Source organism: Manacus vitellinus, unplaced genomic scaffold (assembly GCF_001715985.3).
Source record: "Manacus vitellinus isolate BGI_N305 unplaced genomic scaffold, ASM171598v3 scaffold_22_pilon, whole genome shotgun sequence".
Lineage (NCBI taxonomy): Eukaryota > Metazoa > Chordata > Aves > Passeriformes > Pipridae > Manacus > Manacus vitellinus.
Window position 1 is genome coordinate 3,215,837 of NW_021939632.1, and position 14,101 is coordinate 3,229,937.

A 14,101-nucleotide genomic window follows, 5' to 3' on the forward strand; every position below is an offset into this window, starting at 1 on the left:
AGAACAGACCTAAAATCTTTGGTATGTATGCACGGTACTGGCTGAAGTCTAGCTGTGCCTACTCAGCTATGCCTTCCCAGGGTTTGGGGTTTTGGTTTTTTTTTTGTTTCCAACACTTAAACCTCCTCCTCAAAATGCACTTCAGACTCTGCATTTTAACTCTGGGAAAATCCAAACATAGGAGACAGCAATATCACCAATCAACCCCATGCAGATGCATTAATTTTAAATGGTCTTGACTACCAATTTTAAAACCACAATCACAGCAACAAATCATTTGCAAGTGCTTGGATGAGAATTTCCAGCCAGCTGTTCATCAGAGGTCTGGACAGGGGCAGGCATGTCCCAGCAGCCTCTTGCTGGCTGTAAAGGCTTAAAGCGAACGGAGGTTTCCCCTTTAAGCTTGCTCTGAAGAGTGAGTGTAAAATTCAACCTACTGAGCTGGCAGCTTGCCAGCAAATCCTAATGACTCCACCAGAGAGACTGTTTTCTGTGCCATGCTTGCCCCATTAACCCACATTTTGCTGGTATATGCTGCGAGGAAGCAGAGAAGTATGGGAGTGAGAAACAACACGTTGAGCCAGTGCACTGGGAAATGTCAAGGGATGAGGTGCTGGTGGCAGCTTTGCCTGCCATTCCAGGGAGCTGCAGAGCAGTTGGTCTCAGAGGGACCTAGGGGTGCACATGGAGAGGACGACAGACGTGTGTGGGTGGCAAAGAGCTGGTAAAACCATTTGTGTTCAAAATGAGTTGCTTCTTAGACTGCGAATTCTGCATGTCCACATAACACGAGAGGAGGACAAGGACACCTAAGGCTCCAGCTAGCAAAGCTTCTCACAGCCCAGGGTCTCCACCTAAGGCCAGTCACCAAATGCTACACTATACACACACTAAGGACTTCAGGGATATCATGCTGACCTAAACCAAAATAATCAAAATCAGAACCTGTCCCAGCACTGCTCATGATACCAGAAAAGAGAGAGCCCAACACCTTGTGCTCTGTCCCCACCTCTGTTACTGATTCCTTGCTTGACAGACTTAAAAAACAAGTTTTAAAACATATGCTTAATTTGAAGGCTTTTCAGATTTTCAGAGTCACCTTTGAATATTTTGGGTAAACACCTCTGTTTATTCATAAGTAGCGTAATCATAATGGACTGCACTACTACTGGCCTGCAATGGAATGTATTTGCTCAGGGTATTTTACATATTTTCACATTCTCAGGAAAAAGGCATAGTATAAAAGAATGAAATGTAAGTAAGCAGTCAGGCTTATGAAATAAATGAAAGAACAAAAACACATTTAAACAGTCAAATAGAAAGTTTTTTTCATTTGTGGCCTTAGATTCATGCCCTGAACTCTGAGAAGCCACCATAAAGGAAAATGCATTAATGCCTTTATATATAAATTACACTCAGAATCTTTCTGGTTTTGATCCAATCCCTACAGCCACTCAAACAGTAGGGACAGCTGCATTATAACAGACGAGGACCAGGTTGTTCAGGAATATTCCTTTTTCTGCTTAGCAGATCTTCAAGTAACAGAGCACGTTGTAAATACAGAAGAGAAAAATGGCTATGTGTTTAAACCATCATCCTGTTTCGAGGTGGGAAAGCCAACAGTTTTTTAATTTCTTTCTGTTCTTTGTCATATCTCGTTTTCCCATTTAAGATAACAAAAAACACTCCTTTACAAAAATGACAGTGAAATCAAGAACTTGCTTCAATGTTAGGAATCTCTTGAAATCATCATTAGAAAGGGCAGAGTAGAAAGTTTCCAATCCCCCAATTTCAGAGGAAAATCCTGCTTTCAAAAGTGTCTTCAGAACCCAACTTTTACCAGCAGCCAAAAGGATTTTGACATTTAAGATCCTAAATCACTTTCTGAGCACACTTCTAAATCAAAACAGTTTTAAAATACTTAAACTCTATTGTACTCACCTGGAACCAAAACACTCATTAATGTCTGAGAGCATTCAAATATATTAACTCATATTAGCTTCAGATGTTTCCATTAATGACCTCTGACTGTGAGGATTTGCATAATAAAATCTATCAGAATCTAGGTCATCCTTGACTCAGAGGCCTTTAATCCTCTAGACTTCACCAATCCCTGGGAAACCCTAATACAAAGATCAGTCAATAATATTAGGAAGATCTTTCAGGAACAATTCACAATAGGAACCTGATTCAAAAATCTCCCAGGTTATGTGCTACAACTAATAGCACCTGGAATAAGTTGCTACCAAGCCCCACTTGTGAATGCCACAGCAGTGAAAAGATGAACTACACTGTCACTGCAACACCAGAGTCAGAAAGGCTGTTAATCATGAAACAGAAATAACATCCTGGTTGTCACTGCTCAGGAAAATCACTCCCTGTTAGTGCTTGATGTTTCATTCCACTGCAACTATTCAAGCACTTAAAAAAAAATCCTGACTATTAAAGCCCCAAATCACTAGACACCTTGTGCATTTCCAGTTCATGCTGTGACCTACTCTAAGCAGTTAGATAGTCTAGACTGAGTGAACTGTTTCAATTTTTCATTGAAATCTCACACATTGCACAGCACAACTTTTATTTCATATGTGCAGAAACTGACTTCTTTTATTCTTAGCACAAGCAAAATTTGTGAGCACCTGATCCATTCACCTACGTACTCCAAACTTGATCCCGTGCAGAGGGAATATGTAGATACATGCAAACATTCCAAATATTAAGGCAATATTTCCACATACACCTGTGATGACTTTTACTAAGTTTTCCAGTGACACATGTCTCCAGAAAAGAAGATAACTTCTGCATTGCATTATTTAACATGTACTAAATCAAAAATGCAGAATCCTGGAAAACAATAAAGAAGAAACAGAAAAATAATTTTTGTGCTTCCTTTGATTGATCTGGGCTTTGGTATGATTAATTGGATGTGGAGATACTAATGCATTAGTGGTAAAACCTGAACTATGTCTATCAGAGAGATTCGACCACAAATCTGACTGATCCAAACCACATGCAAAAATGTTATAATTATCAGCTGCACAAAAGTCTCAGGCAAATACCTCACCCTAAAAAGTTCATGCTGAAGGTCCACAGAGGCTCCAGAATTGAGGCTTTATTTATCAAGGTAACATGGCTTTACACAAGAAAATTAATTATCTCCTAGATAATTGACTCCTAGAACAGGGGAAAAGAAGAATGACACCCCTTCTTTCTTTTGAGGGAGCATCTGGTACCTCTCATATATTGTAACAACCTCTGCATCTTTCTTGGATATAAAACACAGGCAGCTTCCCACCATCCAAGAGACAATACAGCTCTTTATTCCCAGCTATTTTAGCTGATGCAATACCCTTCATTTTACTCAAGTACTTAATGGGACCACTTACTGTAGGTTTGAAGGACATCTGTGCCTGTTACTTAGAAATTAATGCTTCTGACTTAGAGTAAGGGACTACTTTAAACAAAACCTGAAACCTAAAGGGATTGCTAAGAAAATGTTGCCTGCATGATTGGAATAACTGTTAAACACCCAATGTTTGTATGCTGCTATTTGTAAGTGACAGAGACGAGTTATACTCCCCTCAAAAGCAGTTTAAAAACACTGAGTAATGAGACCATTGCACAGCAAAGAACCAGACAGTTCAATCCATGAAAATTACCATTGTACAACATTTTTTGCCAGTCATTCAAAACAAGCATGTTAATGGAAAGAAGCAACTTTCCAGGGTATATGTGCTACCCCTTCACTATGTTAGAGAAGCATCATGTATTGTAGGACAGGCCCCCAAAAAGGTGCTCATGACAACTCAACAAGTGAACATTCATCACAGCAATGAAGACTAGAGCAGAATGAAGAAGAATTCAGTGAAATACAGGGACCCTGGTGCTACTCCATGAATTGTTCAGAGAAGCAAGGGCGGACTGGGGAAAAAAAATCCAACCAAACCACAAACAGAATTGCTCCACAGAGAGTTGTCCATCAACCCTATTTGACTCTGCTACTATGACAGGCTTACACAAACCTATTCCAAGTAGTAACATTTAGCTTTTTCATAATATGCATTAGGAAGTCACATAGACCTCAAGCTCAGAGTAATTTATGGCAGGACTTGTCTGTGCTTATGTTTAAGCACCTGTTCAAGTACTGTTTTGCATCTGTTTTCACTGCACAACCTTTACTAAATTGCCTGTTCTACTTTGATTTCCCCACACTAAAATGGTGGAGATGCTAAAACTTTCCAGCATAATTACAATTAACCTACATGAGGTGATGTTTATTCACACTTAGAATGCATCCAGTCCTGTTTCAGTTGAAAGAATTGGTGGTTGTTTTAAACTGGAAGTGTATTTCAACAACATTGCCCAAAGTCACATTCAAGGTCTTGTGGAAACGTCAACAGAAACACAGAAAACGATGTGTGTAATGATGAGCTGCAAAGTGACCACATGCCACCAGTGAAGTGTCACATAATGACAGCACACATAATAAAACGTGACAGGATGGGATATGACCAGACACTACACATGAAATGCCACAATACGTGACTTCCATGGTAAGACAACTCCCTGCTGCGAGAAGTAACGTCAGATACCACCAAACCGGTTGGGAAGAAACGACGGGTGGAAAGAAAGGGAACATTCTGTGAAAAATCTGATCTCTTCCTAACCTCTTTCTTGCTTTTTCCTTTTTCCTGGCCAATTTCTTGACATTCATCCTTGGTTGGGCTGCATCTGGTGCTTCTGTATGCTGATGCTTTTTAATTAGTAACCTTGCCTGTGGCAAAAGGATTTGCACTGCCTAAACATCTGATGCTTCTTCCAAGACCTGCATGGACCAGACTGATATAGCACAAAATAATCTCCTCTCAAGGGAAACATGCTTTGGGTAGCTAGGCTTACATCAGGGAATGTGTAGATCCCCAGCTCAAGGTCATGTAAATGTAATTCAGGGACTGTTTGCTCTAGGAGGGAAAATTGGCTTATAACTGAAGAATCAGATGTACATGTTCTGTGCTTCTTCTACTACCATCATAAATTGTAAAAACATGTTCCTCTTCTACTGTAATTTTAATATGTTACTTGTAATTATGAATCTGGATGTAATTAACTTCAGCAACTGTACCAAGAAAATTCTGCACTTGATCATTCTGATAATAGGCTTAGAAAAGTTCTTCCTATATCAAAGATTTACTCAGATTTACACCAGTGTATCACAGTACAATTTGGTGCTGGAGAAGCTTTCCATACTACAAAATCAGCAATTTACTAAAATAAATGCAGGTACCATTACATTCTCCTTTAATTTTTCACCGGTTCATTACTTTTTTACTGTTTCACTACTTCTCAAATGGAATTTGCACCATCTCTTTCCTCTGTGCTTTTTCCAGTGACTGGCCACTTGCAGTCTTACCCCGATCTGCTGCTTTGAGCCTTTTCTGCAACTTTGTGCACTATGCCCTAGGAACCTCAGAAATAAACCATTTGTGACAATTCCAAATCATTCTGAAACTTGCTAAGGATTAAACAAACTGTGGGGCCTTTCTTTAAGGAAACAGTCTTGTTGGATCCATCAACTTCAAACACTACACTGACACCCTTTTAAACTTGTTGCATAACTCTATTGCACACGTGTACTTAAGGCACAACAGAACGTGTCTTTGAAGTGATGAGTGAGTTACAGGAGTGTCTCTGAATGGCTTTGATGCAGATTTACTCAGTACACAAATTACTGCAGGCACCAGCTGCCCACTCTGTTGCCTTCGTACACAGAGGTAAAGCCCACGCACTGCAACTGGGGGAAGCTCATCTTCCTCAGCTTCAGGCAATCGGGACAACGGGCAGTCATGTGTCTAATAAAAAGGTACTTTATGAGAGTTGGCACGTCCTATTTAAAGATGTTCATAAAACTCCCTTCTAGCTGCAGCATGAACCACAGTTATCTGGAGAACAGGGCATACAGGCTGGAGACCCATCTCCATAACACACAAAACACATGCAAAAGCCCTCAAAAGCCATTGACAATATTTGAGTGGAGCCATCATTCAGCAGCAATGCTGGTGAATGGCCTGAAAAATGTGGATAGCAAAGTGTGAACTTAGATGCAGTCTATAGGAATCCTTTGGCTAGCACATGGTAGAAAGATTGAAAAAACTTCTCTTCCATGTGCCTGCCCTCGCTCTGCAGCAGGTTTGCGTTCCTGACATTTGGTTTATGTGGCTGCATTTACAAGCATTTAATTCTTATTACTTTGATTCTGTCCCACAATTTTTTGCCATCACAGATGGCAGAATTTTATTCACTAGTGGTCTGGCTGTGCTTCAAACTCCCCGGCTCAAGAGCAGGATGTGCTGCCAGGATACCACAGCTCTTTTCATTCTCAGCTTCTTAATCCTTCATGAAAAAAACTTGCTTTCAGGCAACAAATGGACAGGAAAGAAGGGCACCCTGCACCACCCCAGCTGTCCTTCTTCCTCAGTCCCAGGTCATTGGTAGCTTTACAGACAAGATTTAACTCTGGAAAGAAACCACCAAAGTTAATGACTAGTGAATGCTGGCATTTTGGTCAAAGTCACAGTCTATCCTCTGAAGCTAGAGAGAGATTTGCTTTCATTTTGCTGCTTTACTTATCTCACACAAAAAACCCCACTTTTCATAGCCACAATTATCAGAATGATAACAGTAAGCTCACAACCCATCTATCTTCTCCAAGGGATCTGCCACACAGGCAAGGGATGGCACACACGTAACCTCTGTGCAGCTCTGGCAGTTGAATTCTACCTCTGCTTTCTGCCTGCAAATCCACCTCTGATGAGAATATTAGAATGTTTAGGAACTGAGCACTTAAAAAACAAAACAAAACAAAATGAAAACCAACCAACCAAAACGCCCAGCAGTTACTTAGAATCACAGAATCATTAAGGATGGAATAGACCTTTAAGATCATTAAGTCCAACCATCCATCTACCACCACCACCCTGTTTACCACTAAACCATGCCCTTACATTTCATATCCAAATATTTTTTGGACACTTCTAGGGTTAGTGACTCTGCCACTTCCCTGAGCAGCCTGTTCCAATGATTGACAACCCTTTCTGTGAAAAAGAATTTCCTAATACCCAAACTAAATCTCTGCCAGCACAACTTGAGGCCGTTTCCTCTCATCCTGTCACTTGTTACTTGGGAGCAGAGACCGACCCCCATCTCACTACCACCTCAGGGAGTCATAGAAAGCAATAAGGTCCCCCCTGACCCTCCTTTTCTCCAGACCAAACACCTCCAGTTCCCTCAGCTGCTGCACATAAGACTTGTGCTCCAGACCCTTCACCAGTTGTCCTTCATTGTCCTTCATAGGACACACTCCAGCACCTCAGTGACCTTTTTGAAGTGAAGGGCCCAGAATTGGACACAGCACTCAAGGTGTGGCCTCCTCAGAGACAAGTACAAGGGGTGGTCACTGCCCTGGTCCTATGGCCACACTATTGCTGATCCAAGCCAGGATGCCATTGGCCTTCCTACCCACCTGGGCACACTCTGGCTCATGATCAACCAGTCAACCAGCATCCCCAGGTCCTTGTCCATGGGGAAACTTTCCAGCCCCAGCCTGTAGCACTCCATGAAGTTGTTGTGACCCAAGTGCAGGACCTGGCACTTTGATTTATTGAACCTTACAAAACTGGCCTCAGCCCACCAATTCAGTCTCTCCAGATCCCTCTGCAGAGCCTTCCTCCAGCAGATCAACAGTCCCACCCAACTTGGTGGTCTGTGAACTTACATAGGGTGCACTCAATCCCTTATAAAAGCATTTGGGTTTTTTTCATCCTCTTGTCTTGTGATTTCTATGCTTATAATACTCTCCTAATCAAACTACACGGATTCAGCTCCCAGAAAAAATAATGTTCATGCTTATAAAAGGCATAAGTCTAAGATTTGAGGTTTCACAGCCCTGCAGTGAGAGAGACTTTCAAAGTTTGAGTTTGCAGGTTAATGTAATGTTATGCCAATGAAGGACAAATTTCTAGCTTCTGAATAAGGCACACAGTACTTCATTCTAACACTGTAAAGTGATGGGATGTGAAATGGCCACTCAGTGATTATTTTATGTGCACAGAGACAGTTTGGGTCATTTCAATTTTTCATCTTTTCCTTGTTTTTTAAATCTGGACATAATACAAGAAAAGGAACAAAAGCGCTGTTCAGGACAGGAGTAGTGTGTAAGTGTGTAAGACAAATACTTTGTGGTAGACATGTTCAGAGAACAAGACTTTTCCAGAATTTCCAGAAGTTGCCAGGAAGTGGAGTTGCTAAACTGAGTATATGCCCTGCACCACAAATCTCTATTATGGAATGGGCAATTGCTCTGAAAAAAAAAGTCAGTATTAGCAGTAAAAGTCAAACAACTGTAACATTAACTTTGAATCCTGGGTCAATTTACAATGAATGACAGGATTACACTATATATCCCAGAACCACTGTCATGTTTGCTCCATGATTAACTTCGATACATTCTGTCAACTCTTCTGAGGAGAGTCAACAGCAGTGGACCTTAGCCCCATGAGCTTTCTGCTCCCTCTGCCTCAAAGTGAGGGACAAGCCCTGTCAAAATTAGTGATCTACACTGATATAATCTCCTAATCACAATATTCAGCTGAAGTAGAGCGAATTTAATTTCACAGGTCTTGGTTATCAAGTAAAATAAAGTTAGCAGTGCCTGCAATAAAACGCTGTTACTGTTCCTGACTGACAGGGCAGACCCACTCCATTACTCACTTCAGTAACCTCACTGATCTCTGTGGGGTGACCAAGGTGACCTGCTGACCACAAATAATTTAGGTTATAGTACAGGAAGTTGTCTGACACTTAATGGTCCAGGACTTTGCTCTCGGTTTCTCATGGTCTTATCAGATAAGCTGTTCGGAGTGAAACTTTCCATACCAGGTATCTGCCTAAGGTACAACTTGATGGAATTTGAGGTAAAAGGTCCAGAATGAGAGGAAGGGGAAAAAGAAGTTATTTTGCCTGTGTTAGGAGTCTTATTTCTGCTCAAATGAGATGCTCCAGACCCTCCATGCTTTTAAGCAAGGGTTTGAAATTTTGCAGGGTTTAGCCTTAATGTCAAGAATATACATTATGTAATCCCTGTGAAAATTTTCCCAAATTTGGTCACTCAGAAGATGTCTGCCAAGTTTCAGTTTGCACACGTTCAGTAAGAACCTGTTAAGGGTCTGGCAGTTCATTGTTCTCAACATAAAATATTTTCCGAGCATACTCATCCTCCTGTTCTGTGGGCCAGGTAGACCTGGCAGGCTCCACATGGAGCTGGAAGCCCTGAGCACCTCATCCTACTGCTCTTCTGACCCACTGAGGGCCAACAAGGCACAGGGCACATGACCTGAAACCATACTACTCTGCCTCTCTGGCTTTTTCCTGCTGGACTCAACGCAGGAGTGGAAATCTGAAGCCCACAGAGAAATGAGAAGCCTAGAAGTGGTAGAACATGCTCTTCATGCCCCAAAGAGCTACGAAACAATTGCAGAACTGCTTTGTGGTTCAGTTAAGACCAATATGCTGTAGAAGGATTCAAATTCAGTGAAGTTCCTTCTTCTTCTTAAGTTAGCAACTACATTATCAGCCAATACAACAAGTAACACAACAAACCTAAATCATCATTTAATTAAGCAAGAGTATTTTAGAAGTTTTTAATGATATGGAAATGGTGACAGTGTTGTTTCCTGTCTACATTCTAACACTTGGAATTTTAAAGTACACTTCAGAATCTTAAGTATAAAATTGTGAGACACTAAATTATTAAGATTCAGACAATGAATTACAAGATGTTTCTATTATTTGCCTTGAGGTTTTTGAGTCTTCAGGGTGTGATTTCATCACATCTGCAACCTCTTCTCCAAGAGGCTCAAAAACTATTTTCTTTTAAACAAAATCAAATTCCAACCAAGAACCCTGTATCATCATTTGATCATAGCAGCTGAATGCTCACAGAAAAACTTCAACTATCATGAGATTTGTGATAAAAGTGTAAGATCTGACAATCCTGCCAATAATTTATTCAGATCTGAAGTAAAACCTGAATTCAATCACACTTAATCCTGAGAGAAATTATTCAGGTACAAGACTGTTGAATGTATTTATGCCAGCGATAATAATTTATAACTTTACCCTGCCATCCAGATAATTGGATTTGATCCCCAAGGTATCAGGTTTCTGTGCGCACCATCAGGAATACCTTGGTCTAAAAGGGCACGAAAATATTGACTACAGGCTAAAAGAGTGTAATGAATACTGTAGGACAGTGGGACACACAAAAACTCTTTTATAGGCATGGTAGTAGGACAACTACATCACTCATGAGTTATGACACTAGCAATCACTTAGGGAACTGCTCTAAATTTATGCCTCTAAAATGTTATTACCATACCCGAAAGTCCTTGTTTCAGCCTATTGCATTTATTGTTAAGTAAGGTCACTTAAAAAAATATCAAAATTATTGTTATGCTTAACTGACTTTATTTTTCATATTCCTTCAACTGTATAAGTAAGTGTTTAGCAGAAAGAATCCTCTTATAATGCTTTCATATGAACTGAGCAGTAATTCAAGTCCACTGCACTATAAAAAAAAATGCTTAACTTTCATTACCTGTGGGATATCTGCATTTAAATGACTCCCTAATGGTGAAGAAATTCTAGGAAGACAGACTACAAAAGGAAATATTTCTTTGACAAAATCACTTTTCAAAAATAGGAGCTGTTAAGAGTTTCTCAGGTGCTGGGAATCTGAGCAGCCTCACGTGGAGATGAAGAGCTGGGCAGAGTACAGGTGAAGCAGTGAGAAGTTCACAATCAATGAATTCATCCACACCTGAGAAGTACCACATCAGAAACACAATTCATCTGTGATAGGAAGACTGTCAGAAGAAACATGTTCATTGTAGGAAGATATTTAGAATACTTCCATAAAAACAGTGTCAGTAAGACAGATTCTTTCTACTTAATTCTCTCTTTAACCAGTTTTGTCTCAATATATTAATACAACATTTAAAAATGAGAATTTGTGAAACTTAGATGAAAAATACATCTAGGCCATAGTTCCCTGCATTAGGGCCAAAAAAACAGAATCACAGAATATGCTGAGTTGAAAGGGACCCAAAAGGATCATCAACCCTTAGCCTATCCCCAAGAGCCACACCATGTGCCCAAGAGTATCATCCAAACGCCTCTTGAACTCTGTCAGGCTTGGTGCTGTGACCACTTCCCTGGGGAGCTGTTCCAGCCCCCAACCACCCTCTGGGTGAAAAGACTTTTCCTAATATCCAACCTAAACCTACCCTGGCACAACTTGAGGCCCTTTTCTTGGGTTCTGTCACTGGTCATCGCAGAGCAGAGATCAGTGCCTGTCCCTCCTCTTCCCTTTCTGAGGAAGTTGTAACTGCAATGAGGTCTCCCCTCAGCCTCCTCCAGGTTGAACAGCGACCTCAGTCAGTCCTCACATGGCTTCCCCTCAAGGCCCTTCACCATCTTCACGGCCCTCCTTTGGACACTTTCCAATGGCTTAATATCTTTCCTATATTGTGCTGTCCCAAACTGCACACAATACTCAAGGTGAGGCTGCCCCAGTGCAGAGCAGAGCACAACAATTCCCTCTCTCGACTGGCTCGCGGTGCTTTCCCTGATGCCCCTCAGGACATGGTTGGCTCTCCTGGCTGCCAGGGCACTGCTGACTCGGATTCAACTTGCCATCCGCCAGGACCCCAGGTTCCTTTCCTGGCACTGTTTTACCCCAGTCTGTACGTATATCCAGGGTTGTCCCATCCTAGATGCAGAATCCGTCACTTCCCCTTGTTGAACTTCATACAATTGCTGATCGCTCAGTTCTCTAATTTGCTGAGGTCTGCAGGGCCTCCCTCTATCTGTTATTATTTAAATGTGTATCTGTTTTTTATTAGTATTGAAGAATGACAATTACCTTGGTATGTATACATGGTATACTCATGTATATTTCACAATATACATGAAGAGCCAAGCAAGGCCAAGCAATGCGTCATTTCTACTTGAGCCCATCTATTTATAGCTTAAAAAGGCAGATACAGATCCAAACATGTGCTAAGGCTCTCTTGTAATGCTTTGCCCTTTGTACCAGTTCATCCCTGGCAGTATGCTGTTACTTCACTGTGTCTGTGGGGATCCCTACAGCTGGCAGACAAACGCTAAAACCACAGCAATTTCCTCACTTGTTATTTTTGGCAAAAGAAATGAGGTATTGAGTTGCTTGACCCCCACCAGTGCAGAAACATGTCCCTGAAGGAAGCAGGTAGTGACACACAGTGAAATTCATTGAACCTCCAGAAAATCAGTGTTTGGTCCCCACAGGAATGAAGTAACACAGAAATAAGTAAACAAAAACTTCCTTCTTCTTGCAGAGCTACTGGGCATCCTCAGATTTTGGGGAACTGTTTGAGACTGCAATAACTTCAGCGACCCAACCCAACAGCTTTCATTCATTCTGATGGACATGGATTCCTGTGTCCACCCTGACTTTGCTGATGCCCCAGTTTTATGCTACAGCTCCCTTGACTGGTCCTCTGGAGAGAGAATTATAGAACCATAGAATAGTTTGGGTTGCAAGGGACCTTTATAGGAGAGAGGCACCCAGAGTTTGTCCACTCTGGATCTTCTTAAAAGTGACATGAATTACTGAACTTTCCAAAAAGGCATCACAACACCAATCTGTCCCATGGGTAAACACTTATGAGGAAGAGATTTAGCATTTACTCTCAACACCTTATGAAACAGCATTGATGCTATCACAAAAGACTGGTTTTTAAAACAATTTTCAAAAAATGTTCATTTTTATACATCTGCTTTTCTATTCACCAAAATGGAGCTCATTAAAACCAGGTGTTTAAAACAAGCAAACTCCCTTCTTGTTGAAGACAGACAGGAGTGAGTATAATGCACTGCAATCCCAAACCCTTAATGTAACGAAGCTCTATTTCCCAAACCCAAATTAGGCTACACAGTACCAGTAATTATCAGAAGAAATTTTGATGATAGAACACATAATATTTACACCAAAAACTTCCTAGAGTCATGCCTATCTTTTTTTTTTGACTACTCATCACCTGCATAGGTGAAGCAAGGTTAATCACAGTAGGAAACTGTTAAGAAATAATTTTTACTGAGGAAATAACCAATTAAGTTTCCCCAGTGGCAAACCAGCATAGCTGCAAACATTTGAGCTACTTTGGAAACAACAGCAGTACTCACAAGCTGAAAGTTAACTATATTTGAGTATATTGCAGAAGCAGAATGTAAAAGAAAAACCTTCGTGTACCAACAGCTATAGTAGACATGGTGTAAGTCCATCTTCCACACACATAAATATGAACATGTGCACACACCCTCTACTTCAGGAGGCTCCCCAACACACTGAAGCCTGCTATACACAACTGGTTTGTAACATGTAAATCAACAAACACAGGCATGATCAAGAGTGCTTTTGCAAACAGATGTTGCAGAGCATGAAAACAACCATCCCAACTAATTCCATCTCTCTCTCAGCAGAAACCCTATTTGTAAAAGTCACTCACCACTGAATGGCCTCTGGCCTGCAGAAAAATTTGAAGTATGCTTTAATTACATCCCCAGTGGCCTCCCATTTGATGTCCTGTCCACTGTATCTCTGGCAAGACAGCCTTATCTCTGGATATTTCTCAATTACACTAAACAGCATTTATTCAGGTCCCCACTGATTCACTGTTTCAGTATGAGACTATTTGCTCTTTAAGAGTTACTTTGAAAAGTCAAGTCTAACTCATTAAACAATGTAAGATTTCCAGTAACACATAATAATAATGGCTAAATTAATTAACATTACATTCAAATGGAATCCCTCTGAGAATACATATCAGGCTACTGGCATGCTGATACCTAATGTGTTAATATCAACTCATGTTCTTACAAGAGAATTCTTACTTTCTAACAATACATTCTAGTCATGAACTAAGTACCACTTGATTTGCTGCCCCTGTATTTTAGTGTAACGCTCATATGTCTAATTCACATTTTATTTCCTCGTTACAACAGTTAG

General features: G+C 40.8%; 1 protein-coding gene across 11 annotated transcripts in view; it reads right to left on the reverse strand.

Annotated features, from left to right (window-relative positions):
• The window catches only part of KALRN (kalirin RhoGEF kinase), a 330,405-nt gene that overhangs the window by 194,196 nt on the left and 122,108 nt on the right, over nt 1-14,101 (reverse strand). The gene's annotated exons all lie outside the window — the stretch shown is intronic.